The 11,744-nt window shown below is 47.0% G+C and overlaps 1 protein-coding gene across 1 annotated transcript in view; it reads left to right on the top strand.

Moving 5' to 3' along the window:
* Positions 1-2,014: 2,014 nt before the first annotated feature.
* Positions 2,015-11,744, top strand: part of Cdh11 (cadherin 11) — a 156,254-nt gene continuing 146,524 nt past the window's right edge. The window contains exon 1 of the mRNA XM_021220576.2: positions 2,015-2,244. The gene's annotated coding sequence lies outside the window, so the exon portion shown is untranslated. The remainder of the gene's footprint in view (positions 2,245-11,744) is intronic.

Raw genomic sequence — 11,744 nt, 5'->3', positions numbered from 1 at the left:
TGCCCAAAGTTTTAGGGCTTAGATCCGTCTTCAGATGAAACGACAGAGCCAAAGAAATCAAGAAGAAAGCAAAAACCTAACCCAATGGTGGTAGAAGGGACTTAGGTCCCTGCACCTAGACTAGGGGCTAGAAAGCTCAGCTCGCAGTCTCCAGACAAGTACTGGATCCCTCCTCCATTGCTAGTCCCCCACCCCCCCACCCCTCTGGCGCCCAGCAGCTGCTACACGGCGGCGGCGAGTGTTGTGGCGGTGGCGGTGGGAGGCCTGGAACTTTGGGCACGATCCGGAATGAGGGAAGAGCGAAGCGGGGAGATGAGTGAAGTGGGTAGCTGAAAGCTTAGCGCCCCCTTTCCCCAAAAGAGTGGGCAGTTTAAAGGCCACGTCCACACGGAGTGACAGGCGCTTCCTTTCCAGCAGTATGGTTACTGTGGGTGGGGGATAGCGGCGGCACCCAGTGTCACAGGGACCGGGGGATGCTGCGGAAAACGCAAACACAGGGCAGATAATCTAGCGGTCTTGTCTGCGCCTTGGCTCCTGATTTCATTTCCAGGAGCTCGACGAGGACCGTGGATTCTATGAGAGTTCCGGGTACCCCGGACTGGTGGCTAAGTGCTTTGGTGGTGGGATTCAGCTACCATCTGTTCTGCCTGAGATCTCAAGTGCCCTTCCCATGCGCTTTGGGTCCTGGCACTCTCTTCCATTGGTGGCCTCTTTTTTTTTTTTTTTTTTTAACTTCTGATTCCTGTTAAACTCCCCTTTAGGTATTCTTGCTTCTGCTGCATCGTCCAGCTTTTGTCCCTTGTCATTTTATTGTTCTTTTCTTGAGGTCGCCACTCCCAAGCCACCGCGACTTTCCTCAAAATCCCTTTTTATCCTTCGCCCACTGGAAACTCTACTTCTGTTCTTTCCAACATCTTCCAGACTGGAAACTTGTCCTAATCCAAGGTCCCCACTGAAGCGTGGGTCCATAGTCCCCAGTCAGGGTGCGGGTACCCATGCTGCCCTAGGTACGAAGAGCGCCCCGCCCCGCCCAGTCCCTGGCGCTTTTTTTTTTTTAAATTATTATTATAATTATTAGAAGATCCAGTTCTTCTGCCCAGACACCGTAAAGTGGACAGGAATCAGGTTGGGGTATCCTTTGCTGGGTTCTTGTTAGAAAGATATAAACAGGAGGCTGAGTCAGGGTGCAGGGATTTCTTCACAGAGGCCCATCCTCTGGCCGAATGGCATTCTCTTTGAGGCCTTGAGGGGCTCTGTGTCCATTCTGGGAGGCAACAAGTGAAACTGCCGGATGGGGGTGTTGCTTGTAATTGGCTGGAACAGAAGCTAGAGACTCTGTCCTGGTGGGGCTGACCCTAAGGAAGGCTTTGCATGTAGGGTAGAAGAACATTGAGGAAAAACTCTATTCTTCTCAAGTCCGAATGCCCCTTTCTAGTGTCTTCACCGCTCTCCCCGCAAGCGGATTTCTCAAAGGATAGATATTGGGGTGCTGAAGGTTCGTGGGAGAGGGCGCTGGGCAGAAGTGGTGATATTTTCAGAGGGCTAACTGATAAAGCCTAGAATGCGCTCCCTAATTCCCGACTGCCTCCCGTACTTGGGCAATGCCTTCCATCCAATCCATCCTCCGGCCGGCCGGTTGAGGCCCTAGTTTGTCCAGCTGGAGCGGATTTCAGGAAAAGAGGAAAATGGGGGCTCTCAAGCCCTCTCCAGCTTCCCTCCGTCGCCCTTCCTGATTGGCTGTGTATCCCCGGAGCCCAACTTCAGTCGCTCCAGACTCTGTCTGAGCCCCCACAGGAGACGGAGCGCTGCGACCCAGGGCAGGAGGGGCGGCCAGGCCACCTATTCCTGGGTTTGGCATCACTCGGGCCCCCGGGGGGGAGGAGCGCCGACAGGGTAGGCATCCATCGCCTCCTCCAGGCCCAATTCTCGGCGTCTAGCAGCCTCGGTTCCTCTCCGCCCCCCTTTCCCTCCCAGCGGCGGCCTCCCTCCTCCTCCCCCCTTACCCGCCCGCCACCTCCCCCCTGGTTTCTCATTCCTGCCACTAGCGCGCTCCGCGGCTCATTCCGCGGCCGCCGCCAGCTGAGGGGAGCGTCGCGGGCCGAGGAGCAGATGCCGCGGGGGCCGCTCGCAGCCGCCGCCGACTTGTGAATGGGACTCGGACCGGGGCCCGGGCTGACACCGCTGCGCTCGCCCCGTGCCAGGGACAACCGGCCAGGAGGTCGCGTCCACCCGCAAGGACCCCAGGTGAGGCGCTCTGCTCGGCTCTAGACCCTATCTAGATGGGGCTTCTCGGAGTAGGCAGAAAGGGGAAAGAATTGCTTCTGGAAGAGACTGTTGCGGAAGGGGAGGTTGCTGGCTGATGGAGATCAGTAAAGCAAAGCAGGAGGGCTTTTTTGGGGGGTGGGGGGTTTAAAATCAGGGGAAAAGGAGCCAGCCAGCTGTGGACGCAGGCAGAGCAGGGGGTTGAGGCGCCAGATGTGCGCTCCCCGGATCTTTGATTGTTGCTCCCCCCCGGGGGTGGGGGGCTGTTGCACCATGGCTTCAACACAGGGGGATTGCTTTGGGTTGGGGCAAGGAACTGCGGAGCTGAGCTCTGGACACGCAGACTGCTCCCGCGATGTCTCTAGGGAAAGTCGACCCCTGTGCGGTGCCTGCCTGCGCTGCGCCTGTTCCCCAGACAAGATCGCTCTCTGCGGGTTTCCTAGAGGGGGTCCTCCTGCGCCTTCCCAAAGAGCTCCCCTAGACTCGGTGCCCGTGTAGAGAGTGTGTTGGAAGCCCAGAAGATAGCCGGCGGCCGGGAGGGAGCGGCGATTGGATTGGCCGCACTTTGATAGTGTGGGTCGGGGTCTGTGGACTGCGGCTCAGAGGCCAGGGATTGCAGTGCGAGCTAGCCCCTCCAGCCCCCCGCCTTTTCGGGGGCTTCAGTCACCCATCCTAAGCTCCCAGTGGTGCAGGGAATGGTCTGTGAGCGGCTCAGTCTCGGACTAGACTCTGCCTTGGACTGGAGGAAGCTTTCCAGGGTCAATGTTAACTTTGAGAATCAAACCTTCCCGGAAAGCCTGCGCCTCCCCTCGGAGCGCTCCAAGCCTCCGCTGCTTCCTCACAATCGGCCTCCCTCCTTGCGTTTGGCCTCCCAGCCGGGGTGTACTGAGAGCAACGACCAGCGGGAAGCGTGAGGCTGCGGGAGCATCCAATTTCCCTCCCAACCCATCCTCGCTTTGACAGGGTCTTTTCGCTCCGGGTCCCCGGAGAAAGTGGAACCCAGGAGGCACGGGTCCAGCTTCCTATTCTCTCTCTTGCCAAGGCCCGTATTTCACCCGGGCTCCGCACTCCTGCCTTCCGCGGGTGAAAGGTTCGCTAGATGTTCGAAGAAGCCCTGTTGCTTTTTGTTAATAATGCAGCAGGAATTTCACGGGCTATCGCACTGCGATGAAGAAATTGCATCTTCTAATTATTTAACGGTGCCATTTCTGCATGACGGAGGGTCGTCCCTGAGGGCTGGGAGTGGGTTTGTTAATGAAAGCCTGGCACTGCAGGAGGGTAGAGATTTGTCTAAAAGTCTCCCCTTCATTTTTCTTCTTCAAGAAATCTTTAACGATGGCTCCCGAATCTTTTCCTATTTTCTCCTGATCGGTCTTATCTGTGGACTAGGAAGCAGTAAGTTTTGGGTTTAATCACAGAAAGCAGTGATAATTAATCTGGCGAGAGAATAGATCAATTTCCTTATCTCTAGGGCTCGTAGCAGACATCCAGGGATTTGCGGGGTGTCTGGAATTTCTGGGGACCGGTCTACAGACGTGTTCTCAGGATCGAGGATCCCACTCATCAGCATATTAACGAGGCTGAACTGAGTGCGAGCGCCTTTAAGGGTAGCAGGGAAAAAGGAAAAAAGGACTGACCTTCATTTCAATAATGTTGGAATTGTTTTCTCTCATAAGCAAGGAGACAGAGCCCCAGAACCTAGAAAGGGATGCTCAACCCTGGCTGCAGGCAGCTTGGTCTTCTATCAGAACAAAGGAATAAAAGTTACAAAACAAAGGGACATAGCTGTGGCCAGTACCAGAGGGACCCTGAAGCCACAGGCACGTTAAGTTCCTTAAACAATCTCCGACTCTTAAGTTTTAGGGTTGGCCAGTTAGGCCCTGGTATTCGAACCCTCTGTGCAAAACATCTATCCTACCTATTACAAAGGAATGTGATCCGCACGCAGAAGAGACCAGACAGAGGCATCTGAAGGCCAGGGAACTTCGCTGGGTGGGACTGGGGTTTGTATCTTGCCCTTCTGAGACAAGGCATTGCACCCCAAAAAATCATAGTGAAGTCTTTGGAGTCTCTCCTTTTATCTTTTAGTAGCAAAGTAATGGTTACTGACACTATTTTAATTATTAGTTCTATATATCCTGATTGGGATGTTATATGGAATGAGAGAGAGAGAGAGAGAGAGAGAGAGAGAGAGAGAGAGAGAGAGAGAGAGAGAGAGAATATGAGAATCTTCATCCCTGGAGTGTGTGTGTGTGTGTGTGTGTGTGTGTGTGTGTGTGGTATGAACAAACAATTAGGAATAATGGAAATGAGGTGATCTAGTCTTGGAAATTTGTTTAACATGGACTTATTGTATACGAGGAAAAAAAAAAACGAAAGCAAAAAGAAGAAAGAAAGAAAGAAAGCCTTTAAAAATAGTTTTTGTTGAAACATTGGACCATCTTGATAACACTCCAGAATTTACATTATGTTCAGAATGCTTATCAGTGCACCACAGCAAATTACTAGAAACTTAAATTCTATTTTCAATTAAGATGCAATCTTTTGTTAATTTAAATAAAAAGTAAAAGCTACAGCCCTCTCTCTCTCTCTCTCTCTCTCTCTCTCTCTCTCTCTCTCTCTCTCTCTCCCTTCCTTCCTCTCTCTGGCACAGAACTCATATTTCCACATTTACTGTGGTGGCTTCAGAATGTTTATTTGTGTGAGAAGGGTGCAGAGTTGGAGAGCTATGTCATCATTTGGGGGAATATGGATCAATTTCACGCCCCTTTAATGCACATGTCCTCATAATTCATGGTTTTTCTTTCACCTTGAATAGAATTACATGGCTGCTTTGTCAGGATTCAGGTTTGGAGACCCTCATATGGGAATCACCATAACATTGACTTCATGGCTTGATTTACAGTCACAAAACCTACACTCCCACGAGCTCTGAGTGTCTGGAAACCTTTCCTATAAGTGCCAATAACCTAGGAAGCAGACACTCTACATTATCTTTGATCTACAATATGTTTCAGAACCACCTAAACAAGGGCTACACATCTGATTTTAGTCTTCAACCCCAATGCTTTTATGTTGGAAGCTCAAAAGTCTGCTATGTTTATTTGAGCCTATTTTCAACACTGACTTTTTAAAACTTTGACTATAGTGTACCCATTTATTGACTAATAATTACAAAATACACTTCATGGAGTTGAGGGAAGGCAGTGAAGTTTTTCTTGCACAATCAGTTTCCCAGAATTGCTATGAATTTCTAAGTATTTCCTTAGAAATATTCATTTAATTTATATGTTCACTAGTGAGCGATTTTACTGCATCAAAATATACATGCAGTGAATTTCTCCTTTATGAAATTGGTCATTACTTCATCAGACGTTGGCTAATGTATCAAGAGTTCACATTCTTTATTTATAGTTTGAAGACGTCAGTGTTTCCACTTCAGAGTTAGTGCTCCAGAAATATATAAAGATATCTAGCCTATCTAAAGTCGTAAGTTAATTTTTAATGGAAAAAAAAAAAAAACAAAAAAAACAAGGAACAAAATCCACAGGTTTGTAGGAGGAAGAAAAGAAAAAAACAGGAGAAAGTTGGAAACACTTCAATTTCCTCGTCTGAGTTCACCAGTCCATCAGAATGACTGTGGTGATCATCTAGATAACTGAACATCTTTCTGCTTTACATTTGCACTGACTTTGAGAGACTTGTGCATCTGTGGAAACGGACTCCTCTGCGGAGGATTGCACTTTCGGCCACTAGAGGGCAATGGTGACCTTCTCCAACTTTCGACATGGAGCCCCCTCTGCTTTTTTGAGGGCATCGTGAAAAGCAGTTTTGTTTCTAGTCTTGTCTGCACCTCTGCAGAAAGGCCAGATTCCCCCCTTCTCTGCAGCTCAGGCTCTGCTCCGGTAGATTGTGTGCACGAGCGTCTTCCGAGTGGGAGGATTTGTTACCGGCAGTCTTTTCTTCCTTCTTTGGACTTTGCTAGAAAGTTGGGAGTTTTTGTGACTTGACATTGTCTAAGACAAAGCCTGGGGATTTGGGGTTGAGCAGATGATAAACTAAGGTTAGCTCTCACCGAGGCAGCTCTGTGCCAGAAGTGCAGATGTATGGATGGATGGGACGGATGGATGGATGGATGGATGGGTGAATAGGTGATAGTGTTTTTGTTTGTTTGTTTGTGGTAGGAAGAACATTTTGATTTGGGGAGGAGCACGGAATGAATTAGAAGTGGGGGAGGGAGTAGTCCTGATGTGTCTTTAATAATATTACCTTTTCTTTCAAGAGGTTTTAAAGACATCTGCAAGGCACTTGCAATTTGCTAAACAAACAAACAAACAAACAAATACATAAAATAACTGCAGTTTAGTTTTTGGTAAACAGTTTGGAGCATGCAGTTTTAATATAGGAGTGAATGCTTTACGATTACTCTTAAATCATTCCTGATATTGCTGTATAAAATCTAACTTTATCATAGAATGCAAGTTTAGTCCTCAACCAGAGAATCATTAAGGGCTCGCTCTCTCTCTCTCTCTCTCTCTCTCTCTCTCTCTCTCTCTCTCTCTCTTTCTTCAGTGATATGAAAAGGATAGTTTATGATTAAATTGCATATTTGGGGCTGTAGGAACATATTTGTTACTGTTTGGTGGTGTCATTGCTACAGTTCAGAAGAACTGAATGAACTGATGCTATATTATAATTAAGAGGAAAACTCTATTAAAATTAAGTACAGCTTTAAGTGAATAGTTCTGTTGGTTTTTTTTTTGTTTTTTGTTTTTTTGTTTGTTTGTTTTGTTTTGGTTTGGTTTGGTTTTTTTTTTTTAACTGAATAGAGTTGCTTCCCTGGTAGTTCAGCAGTAGAATTCTTAGCAGCTCTGAGCTGTGTTGGAATTTGTGAACGTTTGACGAAGATGGAATCAATGCAAGTGGATTATGGGAGGGACTATGAAGTCACTTAGTGGAAAGTAAGATGGAGTGTTTTGTAAACAGGTGCTCACTCACCAGCAGACAGTTGATTTAACTTCTAAAGAAACGGCAATTTTACATTTTCTGGCCTCTCGGATAGTGCACATTGGAACTGTAGACCGATTTTCATTGTCATTTGGTTTGGTTGGAGGACATTTGTAGAGATATGGGATACTTCCCGATAGAAACTGTTGTTCCATAACCTAGCAGTCAGTTGAAAGTTTCAACTCAGGCAGAGAGTTTGGTACCTTAGGATGCTAAAGGACTCTGAGGGTGAAGAGATGGATAAGGGAAAGAAATCAAAGAGAGCATGAGAGAAAAATGGCACAGGTTATCAACTATCTCTAAAGTGCTTCCTCTTATTTTTCTCGGATCTTCCAAAGTCCCCAGATAGAACATTTTGGGGGCCGAGCCTGGACATTTCTGTAAACAGCTCTCCTGCCAGGGAGCAAGGCAAGGCACGACTGTGTGTCTTCTTGGAAAGTATTTGTGAATGAACACTGCTTTCTTATCATATTCTCTATGCTGTGGCAGACAAGGAGAAGCCTTTACTTCCTCCTCTGGTCCATCCCACTGGGGTGACTTTTCCACATTAAACTCACCTCTCACTGTTCAGTTTTTATTTTTTGTTGTTGTTGTTGTTTTTAATAAGGAATGACTTCAGGCCCAGTGTCACCCTCCATATAACGGTGACCTAATTGTGAGAGCAAGCTCAGTGGTCAGGTGGCTCCTCCCTGCTCTTAATTTCAGGCACCTAGAGATCTGTTTCCAGTTCTCTTCAGGTTCCGCCAGTGAATGGAGAATTTGAGGAGAGGCCCTGGCTCTCCATGTTAGATTCTACTTCTATCTATGAATAAGCTTGGTGAGACTGGCTCTGATGATTAAACTGTGGGCACTCACTGTGGTCTTTGGGAACGTTTTGCCCGTGAGCACGTTCTGAAAGTGTTGGGGCGGTTTTTTATCGCTGTTGAAGCTTGACCCAGTTATTTAAACATGGCGGTAGCCTTGCTCCGCATCATGGTCACAATGAGGACAGGGAAGGTGAGCTTAGTCTTGCATTTGCAAGGTTAAACATGCCCTTATTTAAAGCTTTGTCTTTTATTCATCATGGATTTTTTTTTCCATTGCTCTTTAAAAATATTCATTTATTGTGTGTCTATATATGTGTTCTCTCTGTGTGTGTATACCATATGTTTGCCTGGCATTCATGGAGACCGAAAGAAGGCAAGAGATCATCTGGAACTGGAGTTAAAGAGAGCTGTGAGCTGCCATGTCAGGGCTGGAAACTGAGCCCAGGTTTTCTATAAGGGCCGCAAGTGCTGTTGCCCACTGTATCATCTCTCTAGGTCCTTCTCCAGTAATTTTGACTTTAAAATGTAGCCTTAAGTATTATTGATTTTGATTACTCAGGGATGTTTCTTAATCTCCATACATGCCCTTCACAGAGAACACACCACTGAGCTGATCCTGGTCCCAGCCACACCTTTTCAGAACTTTAAGTAGCCTGCATTTCAAGTTTCTTTGTTGATGGATAGCCGGTGAAGACTCAGATGCCTTTTCTGCAAACACAGACCTCATAGTCATAACTGTGTCTTGAGATTGCTTGAAAGGAAAGACCATGTTGCCCTGTGACTACTGAACCCCAATAAATACTGAGGCTACTGACTGCAGAAGTAGACCCCGGGGCTGAGGAGACACTTCAGTCAATCAAGGGATTTGCTGAACAAAAAGACCTGAGTTCAATCCCTAGAAATGCCAGTGACATGCACGTGTAATCCTAGCTCCAGGAGGACAAATATACCTGGGGCTCACTGGTCAGCCAGGCTGGCTTATGAGTGAGCTTCAGGTTCAACGCGGGACCCTGTCTCACAAGACAAGGTAGATGACACCTGAGGGGGGTCGAAAGTCGTCTGTGGCCTCCTCCGGCATGCACACACGTGTCCTTGGGCTTGTGCTCACACATGTGCCTGTGTGCATACACACAGCCCTCCCCCCCAGCACACCGAACTGGGATTTGGTTTTTCTAGACTGACGATGACAGCCAGCAGCTCCTACTTTCAATGATTAGATGTAAATCTTTGCTCTAGATTGGGGCATCTCTCAGTAAGTGATGGAGTGTTCGTTAGCGCCTGCCTGTTTTGAATGATTTCGTGGGTTTAAGTGAGCCATCCTTCTTCTGTTTAGAATATTCAGGAGGCGGTGGAGATTTTAGAGATAGTTACTGCCTTTAAAGGACCCAAGCCTCCTTTATACCTTCGCAAGCAAGCCTGATTCCCGCTGCTCGGTTCACATATGGGTTGCTGTGGGACGTTTACCCTGCGGTAACGTCTTCCTGGGAAAGCTGCCTGAGCACATGATATGCTGATATCCATCAGGGGTCTGCTTTCGCGTAAAAAACGACTCATTACTATTCCAGACTAGCTTAAAAGATAATTAGTCTCTTGATAAATCGTCTCAATTTCAAGACTGTTCCTGTTTTTGTTTTGTTTTGTTTTGTTTTGTTTTTTTCCCTCAGGTAAATGTAGTTTGGGATTTCAGAGGGATTGCCCGGTGACAATTGTAACTCCTGAACAGACAGCAACTGAAGGAGTTTGTACCCCACCTGGTGATGTCTGTCTTTTATGGACCCAGAAAAGAATACAGTGACTTGACTTCAGTTAAAGAGATCCAGAGGGCTCACACTCTTCACATCCCTTACTGGTTTCCCAACCATTTTTATACCCTATATCTTAGGCAGGCTGTACTTTGCCACAGGCCAGTGTTCTAGCCAGCTCTTTCCTGCCAATGCACAAGAATATCCTATCTGCTGTATTCACCTGGTAATGGGGATTAACAGAGAAGGACTTTTTTTTTTTTTTTTTTTTTTTTTTTTTTGAGATCCCACTATGTGCCATGTGCTGACCCCATCCCTCTATAATCCTATATAGCCTCTACGGGAGCAGGGATTAGTAACCGTTTAACAAAGACAGAGATAGAGAGCCCTCCGGGAAACTTAAAGACACTCGTGGCTAAGTTTGCAAATCTACAAGTCCCAGTGTTCCACAGTTTCCGGCTACTTGGTATGTGTGTCAAATATTTGGACCTTCCTACTAATCATGGGCAAAATGTCTGACAGAAGACATGAGTTAATCATGGGACCATGGTACCCTAAGCAGTCCCACATCTTCTCCATAAAAGGGAGCTTCTAGTTTACCTCTGCTCAGCAGGGTTTCTTCTTGCCAATGATCCTACAAGCATCCTAGATGTCTCATGGATAGCAGCAGCCCGTTAGCCACCTCTCCGGGAAACCAGAAAGCAGTAGGTGATTCGTCAGCATCGTTCTTGACAACGCTGTCTATATCCTTCTACCTGGGCACCTGGGCTGCCTCGTCTGGCCCCAGTTGGAGTGGATGCCCCTAGCCTCACAGAGACTTGATGTGCCAGGGTAGCAGGCTGCTCAGGGAGGACCCCACCAGCTCAGAGGAGATAGGGAGGGAGTAGGGGAAGGGTTGTGGGAGGGGGTGACCAGGACGGGGGGGGTGTCAGTGAGTGAGATGTAAAGTAAATAAGTTTAAAAAAAAATGCTCTGTCTACTGAAGGAGAAGCTGAAGTACCACCTTGTGTAACTTCTTTCATTTTGTTTCTCAGCATACTCTCATTCTTCCTGACAGCCTTACCAGATATTAGAAACTGGGTTTCCATCACGATTGATCTCCAGACTTTATTGTTCACTAAGCCAGTGCTACCGGTCCTGTGCTGAAAGGGTTTCCATGCCCTCTCAGACTTCCTAGCCATAAACGCACCACCGAAAGGTCATGATCATCATCTCACAAGAAGTGAAAACATTCATTTCTGGTGTTCTGGAGCAGATAACAAACCAAACTTAGATTCCTGTCCTGGCACCGGACACTAAAGCTTGGCCACCCTGTTGGGATGTTCTTGTCATTCAGTGTGTAACCAAACTGATGAGATAGGGCTTGCAGATTTTCCATCATGGTCATTTTTTTTTTCATCTGCTTCCACCACCTCGCTCCTGAAATTTGACAAAAGGGATGCCAGATGCTGCTGCCTGCTGGTACGATGACCACTGTGGCTGAGGAGGTGGAGTCTCTCTTGTAGTGAAGGCTGAGGACTTGGGTTTATCAAATAGAACCCTCAGGAGTCAGATGTATGCAGCCATTACACAAAGCATCCACTATTCCAGTCAGTCTTCCTAGAGAGATGAGGTGCTGAAGCAAAATCCAAAATCACATAGAAATTCCAGAGCAGATAGTAGTACCCCTACTGACAGTGAAGGGAGTTGCCTTTTCTCTTCACACAATCTCTTTTCACTCTCTACAAGCAAAAGTCAAGTGCATTTAGACAAGCATACATGCATGCAGATGTGTGTGTGTGTGTGTGTGTGTGTGTATGGCATGGTGTGTATTTAATTTAAAAATAATTTTAATAGATGTACTAGTATTTGGTACATTTATTAAATCTAGATCTGGTATTTTTTTTTTTAAACATTATTTAACTCAAGGCTGTGTAAAGATACATAC

The sequence above is a fragment of the Mus pahari genome, chromosome 20 (assembly GCF_900095145.1).
Source record: "Mus pahari chromosome 20, PAHARI_EIJ_v1.1, whole genome shotgun sequence".
Classification (NCBI taxonomy): Eukaryota; Metazoa; Chordata; class Mammalia; order Rodentia; family Muridae; genus Mus; species Mus pahari.
Note: the sequence above shows the minus strand (reverse complement) of the source record. Positions and strands in the feature narration are given on the sequence as shown.